We start from the raw sequence: 18831 nt of genomic DNA on the forward strand, positions 1-18831 counted from the left end.
TTTTAATTAAATAATTCAGTGAAAATATATTAATTGTAAAGATAAATTTTAACACATGTGGGAATACTAGACTTACGGTGGTCATCAACCCAAAATGCTACAAAATTACACAGAATGGTTAGTTTGGCAAAAAATAAATATCACCACTACCACCAAAATCCTAGGTTTCAAAAAGAAATAAAAGAAGCATTCCAAAATGTTAAAAATTTTTCATTTGTCTACTTTCTAAATGCTCTTTGAAACACTTATGTCATCATAATTTTGAAGTTTAAAAGTAAAGAAATAGTTCTTCTAGTTAATATACTGCCTTAAAGTTACTCTGGCTCACAAACAGAACAAAGCAAAGCATGACTTGACAGCAGTCAAATTACAGGAAATTGAAGCTAAACGAAATTGGATACCTCACCTCATCTAAACTCCTTACTTTATAAGAAGGAAAAGCATCACAAAATGTTGAGGCCATTTAACTTAAAGTCATCAGGTGAGTTAGAGAGAATTTGAGACCACTGCTTTTTTTCTCTTTGTTACTATTCTCTTACGAAGTTTTGCCTGAAAACAGGTCTACTAAAAATATAAGAATTTGTAATGAAGATGAACATATATCATTGCCTTTCTGCTTAGGATTGTTCAATATTTTCCCATTGATAATATATAAAATCCTACCTACTTTGACCTCCTCTCCCACCATTTCCTTGCTCTCTATCTCCTAGAACTTCATTCTTGACTCCAAAGCTGCACCCTCCTGCATCAGTTTCTTTTGTTTGAAATCTTCAGCCCTTCATAAATTTCACCCAGCAAACTCCTATTTATCCTTTAACTCCCTATTATTTTTTCTTACAGTGCCACATTTTCCTTCATTAGCACATATCCAATTTAAAGTTACATAGTTTGAGTTTTTGCTTGACTTTCTGTTTCTGCATTAAAGCATAAGCTCCACAAAAGAAAGTATCATGTCTGATTTAACAGGGTATATTCTATTCTTTTTTTTTTTTTTTTTTCACAAGTCGGTGCCCGGTTCGGTCCCAGACGGGGCCACCAACCGACGTAAAGCCAGTGAGCCGCTCGGGGAGGAGAGAGGATCTGCGGGCGGCAGGCGGGGAAGGGGGCGCAGACAGGCAAGGGCCGGGGACCGCGAGGGCAAGGGCACCCAGGAGCCCGCAGAGGGGCGGCTCAGGGAGAAACCTCAGGCATGGCTGGGCCACCAGGAAAACACGGCCACCAGGTTAAGAAAGGGCACAGTGAGAGTGAGAAGCACAGTCTGGGTCGGTAGGACAATCTAGTTGTCTATCTGTGCTTTAAACTCCTATAAACATGTCTCCCATACCACAGCATCTAACTCAGAGTCACATTCGAATTGCCAGCAAATGGAAGCCTCATAAACCCAAAAGGTGAACGGCAGTGGAGTGTATAGAGCACACTTTGAGTGCACAGAGTATCTTTGCAGACAGTATCTTTTAAGACTTTCACAATCACGTCATGAGATTATTCCCATATCAAAAAGTAGGAAATGAAAGCCTGGAAACAAGTTATATCGACATTAAACTGCTCTCAAACCCAAGTGTACAAATGATTTTTCTTGCAAAAAAATTTATATCCTACACAAAGTTCTATTTCAAAATGAATTCTGGAATTCAATTAAACACTCATCTTGAAAACAAGAGCTTAAGTGGAAATTCCTCACTGGTATTCAAGCAAATAAATTAAATAATGATATTAAACCTACATCTAATCTCTTATTATACATATTGAAAGTTTGCTATATAGCTACCACTAAGTTATACATTTCCAGTGACACAAACCATGAAATGAATTTCTTTCTATTGGTACCAGCAAAAAACAAACAAACAAACAAACAAACTACATAGACGGCAAAAAGGTCAATCTACTAATTTATCTTCTAATAACTTTCCACCCAGGCGCATTCATCCCTCTTATTAGACGGTTGTTCTATGCTTCTTTAATTTTTTGACATTCTAATTGCCTCACCTGAACCAAAAAAAAAATGTGGATCTAGGATCAATACCTTTTGAAAAGTCATTTATTTCATTATATTAATTTTTCATATATCTGCATTATTGCATAGAATACCCGATTGGTCTTATGCTAAGTTTTTCATGTAACATTACCTCTGCAAGATGTTAATAAGTATCCTTCCAAAAATGTTTGAAAAATCTTGGGTAAAACATATTAAGTAAGTTCCTGTTTTATAGTTTTCCAAGAGTTTTATTATCCTTGGCCAATGACGAAATTCAAAGCAGAGATACAGTACACAACTTTTGCAAAATTTACCTATTTTTCTTTTAAGACTGTGGCTTTGTTTCGTTTTGTTTTGTTTTGAACTTCTTTTCTGTGATGTGACATAAGACTGTGTTTTGAGTTAGGGGTGGGGACATACATTAACAGAGGTTTAGGAACTGCTTTGTTAAAGCAAGTTTGAGGGGGAAATGGGGAGACTAATACAAGATTTTCGTTGAAGAAGTGGGAGTTGAAGGGGTAGGTGGTTTTTGGAGAAAGAAGAGACCCATTCACCACACAGGCTTCTTTATATTTCTGCTCTGTGTGATACATAGTGAAGATACAGACATTCACTTCTTCTATTTCACACCCCTGGCCGGGGGTAACACAAAGGGACCTGATGAAGACACAACCTTATACTTGTATCAAGTGTCCTTGAGAGTGGTAGGACTGGAGAGGCCTGAGAAATAAAAACATACATGCATTAAATGGAACAAATAAAGAGAAGAAGAAAACTCAGACATGGTAAATTAACTTTGTACCTTTCCTTACAACCTAGCATATCAGAGGGTACATGATTTCCTTTGACCTGCTTCTTTATGCTGACTGCATGAACAGGGAAGGGGGTTGGGGTACACGTGGGAGATAATTGTATTTATTATATACCTGGTATTAATACATCTATAGAGACAATTGGAATGACCATACTGGGGAAACAGCAAGGGAAGAACTGAAAAAGCTAAAACAAATACTTGGTTCTATAAGAAATACTACAAAAAGATTTCTCATGTCTGACAAATTACATTTTAGTCTAATAGCAATAAGTAGACCAAAACTAAGGTGATTTGATAAATATCATAAGGTATTTTATTGGGAAATTGATATCTATATGTATTGCTTGTAAAGCTCAGTAATCTGTTCTTGAATTGAGAAATTACTGAGACAACATCAAAAGCTGTCATTTTTGTTTCTATGTTGTTGTTGTTATTGTTTGCAAGGTGAGAGCTTCTAAACTTTATGACTGTTTGAAAGGGACCTATATAGGCCTTGCCTGAATATTAAGTCATGTGAAATGATAAACAGCTTTCTGATTTATTGGGTTAAAGAAAAAATTGAGAAATTGAGCATCATTAAAATTAAAGACTTTTGTTATTCAAACTGTGCTTAGAATGAAAAGAAAAGCCACAGGTTGGGAGAAAATCTTTTCAAAACACATACCGCATAAATTAGTGGTATTTAAAGTATACAAAGAACTCGAAAATAAGAAAGAAAACAACTCATTTAAAAAATAGGGCAAAGGTCTAAATACAGCTGTCAAATACGGAGATTGAAAAGTTACTAGTCATATATCATTAGGGAACTGCAAGTCACGACAACAGTGAGATATTATTACATGACTATTAAAATGGCCAATATCCAAAAGTCTGATAATATGAAATGCTGGCAAATGTGAGGAGAAACAGGAACTTTTATTCATTGCTGGTGAGAATGCAGAATGGTACAGCTACTTTGGGAGTCAGTTTGGCAGTTTCTTACAAAACTTAAACATACTCTTACCACACAACCCAGCAATTACATTCCCTGGTATTTACTTAAAGGATTTGAAAACTTACATGCACACAAAAACCTTCTTCCCATGAATGTTATAGGAGACTTATTCATGATCACTAAAATCGAAATGTCCTTCAGGAAGTGAATGGAAAAATAAACTGTGGTATATCCAAGCAATGGAATATTATTCTATTAAGCCACAGAAGACACACAGGAACCTTTAAATGCATATTGCCAAGTGAAAGAAGCCAGTCTGAAAGTCTACATACCGTGTGATTCAACTACATGACCTTCTGGAAAAAGCAAAACTATGGAGACAGTAAAGAGATCAGTGGCTATTAGGGATTTGGAGATTTGCGCAGTCTAAACATACCATGTGCCAACAATGATGTAAAGCACTGAATATGTGAGATAAAGTATGATGAATTCTATTGACAAATACAGGCAATGGCTTCCATTTAATTGAGAAGAAACCATATACCTAGCACAAGTCTTTTTCTGTGCATTAACTTTTCATAATACAACTATATGAAGTTATAGCCTATTTTATATATAAATAAAAGCATTTCCAAAGATTAAGAAAGGGCAAAGATTAAGGTGAGAGTGAGAAGCACAGTCTGGGTAGGTAGGACAATCTAGTTGTCTATCTGTGCTTTAAACTCCTATAAACATCACCTCAATCTACTAATTTGTCTTCTAGATAAAATAGTAGAGGAAGTGATGAATGGATGGAGCAAGGAAGAATTTTAGGAAAGTGAATCCATTATTCTGTGTGACACTGTAGTGAGGATTATTTGTCATTACACATTTGACAAAACCTATAGAATTCATAAGGAGTAAACTCTAATATAAATTACAGACTTTAGTCAATAATAATGTACCAATATTGACTCATCAACTATAACAAATGTACCACACTATTGCAAGATGTTAAAAGTCAGGGAAATTGGGGTAGAGGCTGAGGATGACATGTGAATGCTTATTCACTTCTTTTTGCAAACCTAAAATTGCTTTTAAAGAGTCAATTAATAAAAATTAAAACAAGGCAGGGTTTTCATGCAATGGAAAAAAACACAATTTTAGTAAGTGACTGATAATTATGCTTATGCCACTTTGCTAGATTACATTTCATTAATAAATATAGTTTCATTCTTTATGTTATAAAGCAGAATAAAATCAGATATCTAGAGAAATTGATTAGAGTAAAAGCATTTTCACCCCCCAAGTCAGAATGAGCTATTTAGAATCAGCCCATTTTATAGCTAAATCAATCATTGTTTGATTTAAAAAAAAATTGAGAAAAACATTAACTTCACTTTTTCCACAAAACTCAATGTCATGACAGCATTATGAGTCACCTCAATGTAGGATTAAAAGCTATTTCTGGACCCAATGGACTTACTGTGCTACATTCTGAAAATGTAAGACGTTAAAGTCCAGTCTTTGTTTGATCTGCTGTCCTTTGCAGTTACCAAAATGTCAATTTATCCTGCTTCTTTTTTCTCTTTTTCATATATCTTGCACTTCAGCTTAATATTAGTATTAAGCTAAATTTCTTATTTTATTTTGAGTGATAAAGGAAAACAGAGATTGTTTCAATACAGTTAATGAGAATAAGCAGCAAAAGGTACTTCTAAAGTACACAAGAGAGCTATCAGATAAAAATGTGTTCAAAAAAAGATTTGGAAATTTTTATTGCATGAATGATCAAATAGAAAGGAAAACTTTATGGATTTTTTTTCCACCACACATGAGTAGCAGCACTAAAGTAGTGAATAATGCTGCTTCAATTAGTAGTTTTCGTATATTTCTGATATCAGAAATGTATTGTTAGTAACTAGATTTAAAAGCAGAGCATTTTCATGCATGGTATTCCACTGAATTCCAAAGCCCAAACTTAACTTAGGCTAATTTCTCTCTGCTGGCAGCACCATTAATTTCTCATAAATAACATTTCATATATATATGTCATTTTGATGATGTAAAGGAGTTCACATATTATGGACCTACGAGCCAAATTCAATCAATGGCTTGTTTCATATGGCTGAGAGCTAAAAATTGTTTTGGCATTTTTGAAGTGTTTAAAGAAGGAGAAGGAAGGGGAGAAGAAGAATGAGTAGATGAAGGAGAGACAGAGATTACACATGGCCAGCAAAGCCTGTAATATTTACTGTCTAGTTCTTCATATAAAGAAGTTTTCCAGTCTCAAACAAAACACACACATTTTTGTTATGTCAAAAAAGGACTACAATAAGTCTTAACATCATTGATAGGTTCTTGAAAACTGGTAATAGGCATATATATTTATGGTCACGTGATGTTTTGATACACGCATACAGGAGGGATAAATTGGGGATGGTTAATTGGTGCAAAAATACAGTAAGCAAAATCCATTTTACCGTAGATTGACATAAAAAAGAGTTAAGCTTCTATGGCTTTTGGTAACAAAAACATCAACAAACTTGTAAATAAAGATCAAAACACTTCTAATATTAAATGCTGAAATAAATTTGAGCTATTCATACATTTAATATTAATAAAAACCAGTAAAATCATTATTTACCTACTTATTTCAGTTTAGGATTGCAGTTGACCACAGCCTATCCTGTCAGCTCAGGATGCAATGTGGGAACCAGCCCTGGACAGGACGCCATCGCATTGCAGGTGCACTCACACATACCCACAGTTACTCAGACTGGGACCACACAGACATGTCTATCAAACTCACATGCACAGCCTTGGGAAGTGAGAGGAAACTGGAGCATCCAGAGAATATCCATGCAGACATGGGGAGAATACATAAGCTCTACACAGACAGTGAACCCCAACTGGAATCAATTTGTTTTTTCTCATCAACATTATAATGAAATGACATTGAATGAAACGTCGTTATTCAAAAACCTGTTGTACTCAGTTCTAAACATTTCAGAATTAAGAGATCTACACACATCCTCCTCTATATAATGGAGTGGGTCTCTTAAAATTTCCTGGCAACATACTCTTAGCCTGCCTAGAAAACACTTTAGAATAGAACTGCATTATAATAAATTTTCATATTCTATTTATATCTTCATATTTCTCCCTCTACTTATTAAGGTATAATCTTGTATATGTAATCCTTCAGTTCCTTAACAAGGTGAACATATGATCTCATGATGCGTGTTTTAATTTCTTAGCTTTGTTGAGATTTGGGAATGTGAGGAGGATGGAAAGGAAAGAAAGGAACTCAGCAGCTACAAAATAAATCTGACCTTTAATTTTTTTATTGAATTTGTTTCTTGTTTTCTTTTTCCTTCCTTTGTACAAATGAGAGCTTCTAGTTTTACAGAGGGTACCACCAATTTTAGGATAAAAATTTGTATTTGTGGGATAACACAAGTTCGAGACACAATGATTTAGAGATTGCATATCAATTTTATCAAATAAATGTGATGAAAGTAAGTGATATGCACAGTCACACACACACACGCACACACGCATATGTAGTGATAATACCATTGACACAGATTCCCAGATGGCACTTAATGTACTTTCAGTCTTAAATTCTTTCTCAAGGACAAGCCATTTGTTTGCAAATGATTTAGCATTCAAAAATGATTTAACACGAGAAAAAAATGCGTTGCACATAAAGTTCAGATTACAAAAGAATTAAAGTCATACTAATATAACTATAATTTATAATGAATTCAAATAGCTTTCAGAAGGGTCATCTGTGGAATGTAAAGAGCAATCTGAATTTATTTTTCTGTAACTGGTCACAGCAATGTTTTCTAGACTAGTGAGTGTGTGCTCATACAGCACCATGTGTGTTCAACAACACACAAAGTTGGATGACAAAATCACTTTAGTGAGAAGGCAGCTATTTCCAGGGGCACCAATACTAATGTTAGTTTTGAGATTTTGGTTTGCTTTTGTTTGTTTACAAGGCAATGTAATGTTTAAGGAAAAAAGAAAATCTTGCCAGTCCATGTTGAGTGAACATTTCAATCAATGTAAAGTCAAAAGTCAGCTGCCACCATGCCATGCAAACCTTACAGTACATGACATATTAAATCAGTAACCTCAAAAGGGACTTCTTAGAAGCTATGAGTAAAAGGCACACACAAAATGCCTCTGAGATAAATTCACAAATGAAATGGAAAATGATATCTGTGTATATCCAAGAATAATAGTAATTATTCAAAAACAAGAAAACTTCTAAATTGAAAGAATCCCTAAAGTAAAAGTAGACCAAAGAAAAAGAAATAAAGATGAGAAGTGAGATGAGGCAGAAATAGTGAGCGACAAGGAGACGTACTGAGAAAAAAAGTAGCTAAAGATAGTGTGTTATTATTTCAGCAAAATTAAGTATATCAATACTGAGAAATATGACTTGAAATAGATTCAGTACCTCAAGCAGAAATGTAAGCAAATAACATCTGGCTTTTTCTTTTGATAACCAGTATTTTAAATACGAACATCTAAAAATATTATCTTTGTGTAAGAGTTACACATTTATCATTCCAATCCTCAGGGTGCATCGTTTCAAACTAAACAGTAGCCATTTCAATAACAAAAATGTGCTGTAAATACTGTATGGAAATAAATTTCCTAACAGATGTTAACCAGACATCAGTCTTCACTGGTAAGGATTAGATTTGAAGGTGTTTGCAGATAATTAAAACTTGTTTTTATAACATAACTTAGCAGCTAAGTAGTATAATGAAAATGGGATATTCAAATTATAAGATGTACAATATTAAAGATAGAAGAACATGTTTATTTTTTCAATATAAATATTGTTACAGCTCAGAGAAACAGTATGAAATCTCAGGTCTCATGAAAGGCCACATTCTAGAGATAGTGATTGACAGGTATGGCAATTCCCCTACAGCGTGGTGCCTGTTGTCATGGAGTAGCATGTCTCTTACAGGGTACTACCAGAAGGCTCAAATAGGAAGAGCCAATAGTCCATGTGAGAAACCACGGAAGGCTAAAGATAGAAGGAAATATTTGGGCCACGTTGAAGAACAAGTTCACCAGGTGAATTGGCATGTGGCTAGGGTACAACTTCCCATACATACATAAATAATGAAGCAGTAAAAAAATTAAGTTATCAGAGAAGTATTTTATTATTATTAGAGTCATGATTAGCATTCTCCTCATCAGGAGAGTTTTATGTTTTTTTCTATCCCTACTTTATACTTTTTAAACACAGTCTCCAATTTTGAAAATAAAAGTTTCTTATTTTTAATTCAAATCTCAATTAAAATAAAACAAAAACCAAAAACGTAGAAGTTCTTTATTTTGACCATCTATATATCATACACAACAAAAAGACTGATAAAATTCCACCAAACACGACAGCTAGATCCTTATTCCCGTTAATGCTTAAGCCCATTCCAATAAGGATTTTGTACCAAATCTGCCCTTGCCAAGGCTACCTAGGGCCTTCATTTTATTATTTGCAATGGACAATTTTAACTTCACATCCACGTTGGCTTCCTTACATCCTAGATGCACATACAGCCAGATTTTTTCCCATCAGATGTGATTTGATCTTCCAACTTCGGAATGCCTTGATGACTTCCTCTTTACCTAAAGATCACTTTAAAAAGCCTGAAGTATTTGGCTCTTCCCTAAATCTTTGGCCAGACGTAATGTCATCCTCCCATTGGCTTTCTTTGTCCAAACTACATTAGCCTTATCTCAGATCTTCAAACAAGTTGTATTTCCTGCCTAAGATGCTTGTATGGGTGAGTGAAAGGTCTGATGAAGATAGTTCCTTTTTGCCCCCAAAGGTTTTACTGATCATGCTGACGATGAATTTATTGTTATTTTAATCTCTTACTGTTATACTCAGGCTTAAATTCTCTACCCTATACACTTCAGTTGACATAATTTTAATTTCCACTATGATGCTTCTCTCTTTTCTATCAACACTCTCTCCCCACAGGGTTTCATCTAGATCAGGAGTCAGCAACATTTTTGACAAAGAGCCAGACAGTAAATATTGGAGGCTTTGTGTTGCCAAGAGGCAAATTTATGGAAATTTCGCTGCTGAAAAATTTCCCTATATTTTACATTTTAGCCTTATAAATGATACACGTACTTATAACTCATGAGCCATACAAACACAGGCAGCAGACCAGATCTGGCTCATGGACTTTAATAGTTTGCCAACCCCTCGCCTAGATTCATGACTTTAGGCATGATCAATAGGCTACGATTATCTAACTCACATCTCTAGCCAAGTCAACTTGTCAGTGCCTACTTGATGTCTCCACTTGGATTCTAACTAGCGTCTTAATTTAAGATTAAAAAAATGTAAAATCAATCACACATATGCACCTACCTACACCTCTGTCACTTGCAAACTGCCTCATGTCATCAAGATGTTGTCATATCACTAAAAGTGACCATAATCCGCCATGTCCCTAAATCCAAATACCTTGTTATAATTCTTGTTCAGTAAATTCAGTCATCTTCAAATCAACTTCCAATCTCAACTGATTTTCTCCAACTTTATTGCTACAATCATAATCCCAACCACCATCATCCTTCAACTGGACAGGTGCTAAATGAACCCCCTTCCTTCACTACTGTACCCTTCCACAATAGTACAGCCTCCTAAGAGCTAACCTCATCATATCACATATCCATCGTACATTTTTCAATGTAGTTAATTTATATTTACACTTTGATATAAGATCTAAATTTGGTCCCTGAGGGCACTCATGTAATATCTCTCCATGCTCTTCCTTCATGGACATTCCAGCCAAACCGGCCTTCTTTTCTTTTTAAGAAACTATCAAGCTGTCTTTTTAAATTACAGAATCTTTATATCTGCCCTTCTTTCCACTCAGAGCACCCCAGATCTTCAAAGTACCTTCCTATTTGTCTTCACTCAACTCTCAAATGAAATATTAGCTCCTCAGAGAGAAAAATTCTCTGAAATACCTATAGCCAGATCAGTGCCTTCCTACTTGCCAGTTTTACTCAACCATGTTATCACATGTAATCTTAAGACTTCATAGTAGTGTACCTTATAGCCCTTCACACCATTGCTTTGTTTAAGTATTTGTATGTCTTCGTCCTCTTTCCCTCCTCACTACAGTATAGCCAATTGTGTCTTTGTCATCTTCACTGCTATATCCCCTAGTGACTGGTAGGCTTTCTATAAATATCCATTTATTGACTTATTGACTACATGTATATGCTAATCCTTTTTACTAATTTTTCTTATACTATATATTTCTCTTCTCCCTCTCTTTGCTTCCCTCTCTTCTCATGTCCCTTGATGCTTCCTACTCAATATTAACATGTACATCATTTTGTGTCTTCAGCATTTCTCTTTTCATCATATTATGATAGGTTAATTTTCCTAAGAAAACACTATTTTGAAAAAAGCAAAGCGTTAAAGTAAAGCAGCATAGGATCAATTTTTTCCTGGTAGAAGGAAACACCATCTTTCCAAGAAGACAATTCTGCCAGGAAACAAAACAAACCAAAACATTTCTGGTAAGTCCTAGTTCCCAAGACTTGAAGCCAGTATGCTTTTCCACTTTCAAGTATCCTTGACTGTAGAGATAAAAGGTATCCACTTAGAGATATTAACTCATTACCACTGCCTAAATTTGGGTTCCAGAAACACAACTTAATATGAATCATTTGAAAGTAGCTTTATCAAAATCATCCAACAGAACAAGTTACTTTCTAATTAGCATCTTCAGTTAAATACCTAAATCTGATGATTAATAAGTTATGCATTATGCTAAATTGCATTGGCTCACTATTCTAGAATGCTTTCAAATTAAAAATGAGATATTCAGTAATGAGAAATATAAAAAGATAAAAACCTATTTCAATCAGTTTAAATTAGAATTTAACATTTCTTCAATACACTATTTTGTAGTCAATTGCAAGAGTAATAAAGCAAAATTATTGAGTCTTTAATAGTAACCATTCAAAATTCATAATGAATTATTAGAAAGAAAACTAAGGTCCCTATCAACTTTCCACCTCACTCCAAACCATAGCCAAGGTCCTTACAACAGCAAGTAAGACTCCACACAATTCCCACTTCTTCGCCTCTATTCTATTACTTCTGGAATCTTCTACTACTCCAAATTGTGTGTTTTGCTCCAGACTCAGCAGTTCTCACTACCTTGTTCTTCCAATTGCCATCTTCTCGGTGTGGCCTTTCTTGACTATCTAGTTAGAAATTACCCTATCAAAATTATCTGATCCCCATCCAGGATTACTTTTCACCATCTAACTTACGATACTTCACATATTTATGTGGCTCATTGTCTGTTATCTGTCTCCCTAAGTTAGAATGCGAGCTTCGTGATGGCAGAGATTTGGTCAATTTCCTTCACTCAATAATTCCTGACCCAAAGTAAACACGTCATAAGTATTTTTTGAATATACAAATATGTAGTCCGAATTATCAAGGAGCTTATAAATAAATAAAAACACAAACCAGCATTATAGTGCAGTTTGAGAAATATCAATAGTGTGGTATAGGAGGAGGTATGTAAACTATGAGAAGCAACAGTTAAATAAGAAGCAATTCAGAAAGACACACAGTGTGGGTGATATCTGAGTTAAAGGACAGAAAGTAAGAAGATAACCAGATGGAGAAAAGAGAGGAAGATTTTACAAACAAGCATCAGAAGTTACCATAAGAAAAGCAAGTACAAAATAATCATAAGAAAAACAATTGCATCCCAATTATTATGACAAACATAATTAACTATGAAAACCCAAAAACAGTTCATGCTATGATAATGCTAAAGTTGATAAGTAGATTAAGATGTGATAGAACAATCTGTAAAACTTAGTGCTTCCTAACTTTTGAGAAAACATTTTTAGGCAAGATATGATGATTTAAGGAAGAAAAGTTGCTGATGGATGAGGCATGTCCCTTAAAGACAAACACTATGAACACTGTGTACAGCCTTTATAATGGAAAGGTGCCAGGTTTTTTTTTTAAGTCCTTGGAATCTCAGGTGGCAACTTTGAAATTCATGTGTAATTCATGAGTTTCTTTAAAAGAAATGTAATAAGTAACACAAGTGATTCTAGAGCTTGTCTTTAGGCTGAGGGAGATATTGGCATTATAAGTTGAAGTGTTAGAAAGGAACAATAAGAATTAAGAATAAGCAGTAATTTCTGCCAAGATCTGTGGCACCCAGTCTCACACATAAGGCTTTTTGGAATCTCTCGGTTTCCAAGGTTCAGGCTCTCATACTTTAGTTTGTACATAAAGGACTTAAGTTATTCTTAAAGCACAGTTTTAGCACTTCACACCAGGAGATGGTTATGAGACCGATCACAGGATAAAGTGAAATAGGATGTGCCTGCTTGCAGAAGGAACCTCTTTCCTTGTGCGTTTCTATTCCTACTTTTCTGGCAGGAAAGTCCTAGAAAAAATTTCATATACAGATTAATTTTAAACAATTTACATTATGTTTTACTATTATTAGCTTCTAGAATACCTTAGCTTAGGCTGGCTCTGGTGGCTCACACTTGAAATCCCAGCACTTTGGGAGACTGAAGTGGGCAGATCACCTGAAGTCAGGAGTTTGAGACTAGCCTAGCCAACATGGTAAAACCTAGTCTCTACTAAAAATCCAAAAATTAGCCGGGTGTGGTGATGCGTACCTGTAATGCCAGCTACTCGGGAGGCTGAGGGAGGAGAACCATTGAGCCCGGGAGGTGGAGGCTGCAGTGAGCCAAGATTGTGTCACTGCACTCCAGCCTGGGCAACAGAGCAAGACTCTGTCTCAAAAAAACAAAAAACAAACAAACAAACAAAAAAAGAATATCTTAGCTTATATATTTCTCACATCTGATCCTACCACTTTACTTCTTTTTTCCTGTTTATACCAATTATTTCTATTCCTCTTTACATATAGGCAGAGAGATAAAATGAAAATGTGTCATAGACAATGACATCTACTAAATTTACCTATTCTTCATGTTGAATTCCACGACAGATTTCAAATACAACCAAAATCTCCAAATGAAATCTTAATTCTAAATTGAGTGCTTGTAGTCTTCAAATACGTTCAAATGGAACATCAAAGCTCAATAAAAATAGTTATATCGCTTGGGATGGTATTTAAAATATTTTTTCCTAAATAAATTCAGCTACAGAGGATGAGAAAACCTTCATTAGGAGATGTATCTTAAAGAACAAATTAAGTCAAACAAATGTGAAAGAAATCATACTTTATTATGTTGAGTAGTAAGATTTTTTTTGTTACTATTGTGAATTAATGCCATCCAAATATTGAGTGATGTAATTCAATTTAGTAAAAGAAAAAAGTCTAAAGTATCAACTTCTTTCCTTATAAAAATGAAATATGCTATAACTTGCATTTTTTCCATGGCAATGACCCTGATGATCAGAAAGAGAGGTTAAAACATAAAAACATTTAAAATCATCTAATCTAAATTATAAAAAAGAAACCCCTTTCTTCAGAAAAAATAATTTTTTAAGGAAGCACTCGAAAACAAATCTCTACTAGTAGATATATAGCATACACATCTCTTACTATCTCCCATGCAGACTGCATAAAAAGTCTTGCTGACTACTTTTAAGAAAACAACATTCAGATGTCTGGAAAGTATCTGAAATGCATGATTAATCTACACAGATAATTTTCTCAATAAACTAAATTTTGAAGACAAGTAATTCAAAAGTATATTGTCTTTAAAGTGAATCCACTGGTATTCTTAAACTGCTGTAATACTTTCTCTGTTTACCTTATAGTGTGAACCTCTCAAGCTATGGGAATGCATGTAATCTTGAAGAATAGTTGACTTCTTTTGTAGGAAAAAGCTGTTAGAAATGACTGTTAGGATTTCAAATGTTTGGGAGTGTGTATTCATGTGGGTTTTATGTGTTGAATATTTGCATTTATGATTTTAAGATGCTTAAATCCAAAACTAAAATGACCCATGTAACATAATTCTGCCATAGGATAAATTGAATTCAATTAAATTTTTCCATACAAATTATTATCTACCACAATGTAAAAATATTTATATATCATAAAGATGTAAGAAACACTGACATCTATAATACAGCAGAGTTCAATTTCACTACTACTTAGCTTGATGATATTTTAAGGTCATGTCTCTTGGAATACACATTCAATATTCATTGGCAAATGTCTGAGCTCACCTATCTTGAAGCCATATTCAATTATCAAATGAAAATAATTTACCAAGCAACCTCACAAAACACAAACTCTAGGTAGCATTAAGGTTTTTCAAAGTGATTATTCCTTATTAGTAGTGATCCTAAGATATTAAAACTCATAGATCACATGATCTGAGATTTTCTAATTGAAAAGCTGTAGCTATAAACTTTTAATTCAAAGTCGGATACCACCTTCAGCTGTCAAAAGAATTACACAATCACTTAAATTTCTGGAATGAAAGAGAAAATGAAGGGAATAATAAAAATAACTTTGAAATGCACCGGGAAACAATTGTAAGGAACCGAATGGAGGCAAAGACAGAGAGAGAGGGGGCTGTTTATCTAACCTTCCCTTCTTGAGTAGGTTTTCTCTGATATCTCTAGAGGAAAACTGGATGTGTAACAATGAAATACAAAATACAAGATATTGTCTTCGTATAATTACTTGTAATGATTCCAAGATGGCAGAATTTGAGAACTTGCTAAATAGCACAACGAAGTGGTCTGCTTTTCCAAAATTTTGCCCTTTAACTTAAATATTATTTCATGGTGAAGATCAATAAAACTGAAAATTGGAATTGCCAGATATTATCAGATTTTATTTTTTGAATGCTTAATAGCTGACCCAAAATCTGGTCATAAAAATGGAAGTTAAATTAAATTGTCCTCAAAATTTAAGTTTGCTACATCTGTAAGCGCCACTTGCTTCTTCAAAATTTCAAACTTTCTCATATCTAGCAGCAAATCGAAATTAGGAATTTAAGCATGTAAATTCATCGTGGAAACCAAATTGATTAAAATTTTCTGTGTATTCATGATAATGTTTAAAATTTTTGCTACATTTAAACCCTAAGTTAGTTACAAAAACTCTAAAATTATGCTTGTTGAATAACTTGGGCTAACTTGCTTTTGAAAACATACTGACATATTCATTCCATTCTTCTTATAATTATTTTTGTGTCACTCCCAAACAGCACAGCATTGTATATGTCCCCAAAATGGCACTTCTTTGTTAAAGCCATTAAGACAGAAATATTTTTGAGCCAGATGCAATGGCTCATGGCTGTAATCTCAGTACTTAGGGAGGCCTAGGTTAGAGGACTGCTCGAGGATAGGAGTTCATGACCTGCCTGGGCAACATAGCAAGACCCAGTCTTTACAAATGAAATGAAAATAAAATATAAAATAAACTAGCTGGGCATAGTAGTGCACACCTGTGGTCATAGCTATCAGGAGGCTGAGATGAGAGGACCATATGAACCTAGGAGTTTGGGGCTGTGATGAGCTATGATTGCACCACTGCACTTCAGCCAGAACTACGGGTTGCTGAGGAAATAAGTTCTCAGTTCTGAATACAATAACTGCTCCTGACACTCCCCAGAATCCTGTAAATGAGCTGGGTTTTCTGGTGCCTCTCTATAGTCCCTCTTTCTCAGGAAACATCCCCATGGTTTTGCCTGCTTTGCTATTAATTACACCCATGCTTATTATATGTCAGTTCCGTTTTATCTAGATTCTCCCGAAGTCAGTGCTGAACTTAGCTGTTTGAAAATGTATATATTGTAATAGTTACCAAAAAGACAAAATACAGCTAGATATTTATGCTATTTGTTTTATTTCCATCATAGGTATATTTCCTTCTAAAATTCATATGTATCTTTCTCTAAGGATTGTCTCCATTTTCAGATGTTAAACACTTTCTCATGCACAAACCACCTAAGCAGCATAGACACAGAGTCCACGTCAGGGAATGTTACATTCAGTATAGGCACCTATTATTTGGTAACTCAGAAGTAGGAAAATGGATGTCCTCAAGCAGATGCTTTTCTTGACAGATACAAAAAATTGACAAGGATCATTGACTTACTTCCAACCCACCATTCATCCCTTTTCTCTTATTTTGACCCTAAGGGTCCCAGAGGGATAATGGCCCTACATTGTTATTTAGAATTCAGATTTCAGACTGCATTTCTTATACCATTTTTATAAGTAGTGGTTGCACACAGTTGAGACAATACTATGATATTAATCTACATTCCTCGTTAAATCGACTTTTGTCTTCCATTTTTTTAGCTTAGCTACAATTTCTCACACAGTTTCTCTAGGAAGGAACATTGGGATTTCTCAATGACTTAAACATTTAGAACATAGTCTATTCATAAATATGAAGAGCTTGTGTAGAAAGTATAATTTACTTATACTATTACGCTTAAGAAATTATGTGAAATAATGCGAAAATAATGATAACATTTGTATGCTTATTTGCTGTAAGAGTCATACTTCATTGATACTTAATCATAATCTTGGACATTGTGGGTTCCAGTAACCAATATTTAATGCAAGACTGTAAACTTAATAGAGAGAAAACCTTATTTATAAATCTTCATGTGTTCTTTTCTTGACAATAATAATGAGCTATGAGATTTGTATTTTAAAAGATAGTAATAAAAACTTTAATTTTTAAAACTTTTATTTTTAAATACTGCTTAATTGCATGAAAGTTAAAAGGTAATATTTAATATTTAATGAGGCTTATTGATCTAAATGATGATATGCAGCTTCGGTTATACTTGCAATTATAAGATTTGCTCATTATACCAAAGCAATCTCCTTCACTCAATCTAGCTACCACAAAGGAAGCAAAATTCCCTGAATCATAATATCAAAGCATTCCATTATGTTTTCTATTAAGTTGTTTTGTTCTTTGAATCATTGTCTATTTTAATTTATCCTTTTAGAAAGAAAACAAATTACTTAACTTGCATTTCCCACTCGAAGCTTCACTGCAGCTAGACTTGGAATTAATTTCAGGCCATTTTTTAATAAATGATGGTCCCCAGTGAAGGACAGAATATTTGAGCAATCAATACTGAGTAAATAAAAGGGTTTGGGTAAATAAGAGAGAAGATACCTACTTTTCTCAAATATTTTAAGCATCTAATAACCTATTCCTCATCTAAAACAAGCCACGATTACTGGAAATGATGGTCAGAGGAAGGTTTTAGCAACCCTGTGTAATACTACATGTCATGTTGGATCACTGTTACAGAGAAACAGTTGTCATGCTGCATTTTAGTAATTCTACACATCACCAGAGAAATAAACAACTCTTATAGCCACAGAAATCCAACGTAGCTACTGTCTACATATTCTTGTTTGAGACCTTTGGTGAAAAAACTACTATGTGTATTAAATGTATTTTACATTAGTTTTATCACAAAAAAGAAAAATGAGAATTATATTAAATGCTAATATAAATTCTGAATGTCATGAAAGAAAAATTAAAATCAAAGCTGATCTTAATTAACAAAATGTATTATCTGCTTACATGTATATACAACTATTCATGTACAAAGGCACAGATGCATTTGTGGTTTTGAAAAATATCTATTTCATTTCAAAAATTCACTGAACAATATTACATATGGCAAGAAAACTGCTCTTTTTGAAGGATCTTTTAAAAAGTGTTAAACTTTATTAGATACTTCAAACTAGCAAAGCTCAACTTCATCACAATTATATAATAACACTGCACACTTTCAATTTTATCTGGAGAAATATACCTATCCCTTGAAATAAACTCTGTGAACTTCCTGCTCACAGATTTCATTTCAAGCCTTGAAAATGCAGAAAATCAATGCCAAATATACTTGCCCCAAAAGGAAAAGAAAACTTCAGAGGTGTCAGGATGTTTTATCACATAAAATACAGAATTGCAATTTGTATCTGAGCAACCAACACACCTCCAAAAATAATACAATACTTATCACAAAATACATTCACAGATACTAGATTTGGCACAAACCGCTCCATACAGCTATTGATCAAATCAGTATTGAAAGCCTTATTAC

General features: G+C 34.1%; 1 long non-coding RNA gene across 1 annotated transcript in view; it reads right to left on the bottom strand.

The window, feature by feature from the left end:
- LOC115933008 (uncharacterized) overlaps window positions 1-18831 on the bottom strand; it is a 35060-nt gene that overhangs the window by 15499 nt on the left and 730 nt on the right. The window lies entirely within an intron of this gene.

The sequence above is a fragment of the Gorilla gorilla genome, chromosome 21 (genome assembly GCF_029281585.2).
Source record: "Gorilla gorilla gorilla isolate KB3781 chromosome 21, NHGRI_mGorGor1-v2.1_pri, whole genome shotgun sequence".
In the NCBI taxonomy this organism is placed as follows: domain Eukaryota; kingdom Metazoa; phylum Chordata; class Mammalia; order Primates; family Hominidae; genus Gorilla; species Gorilla gorilla.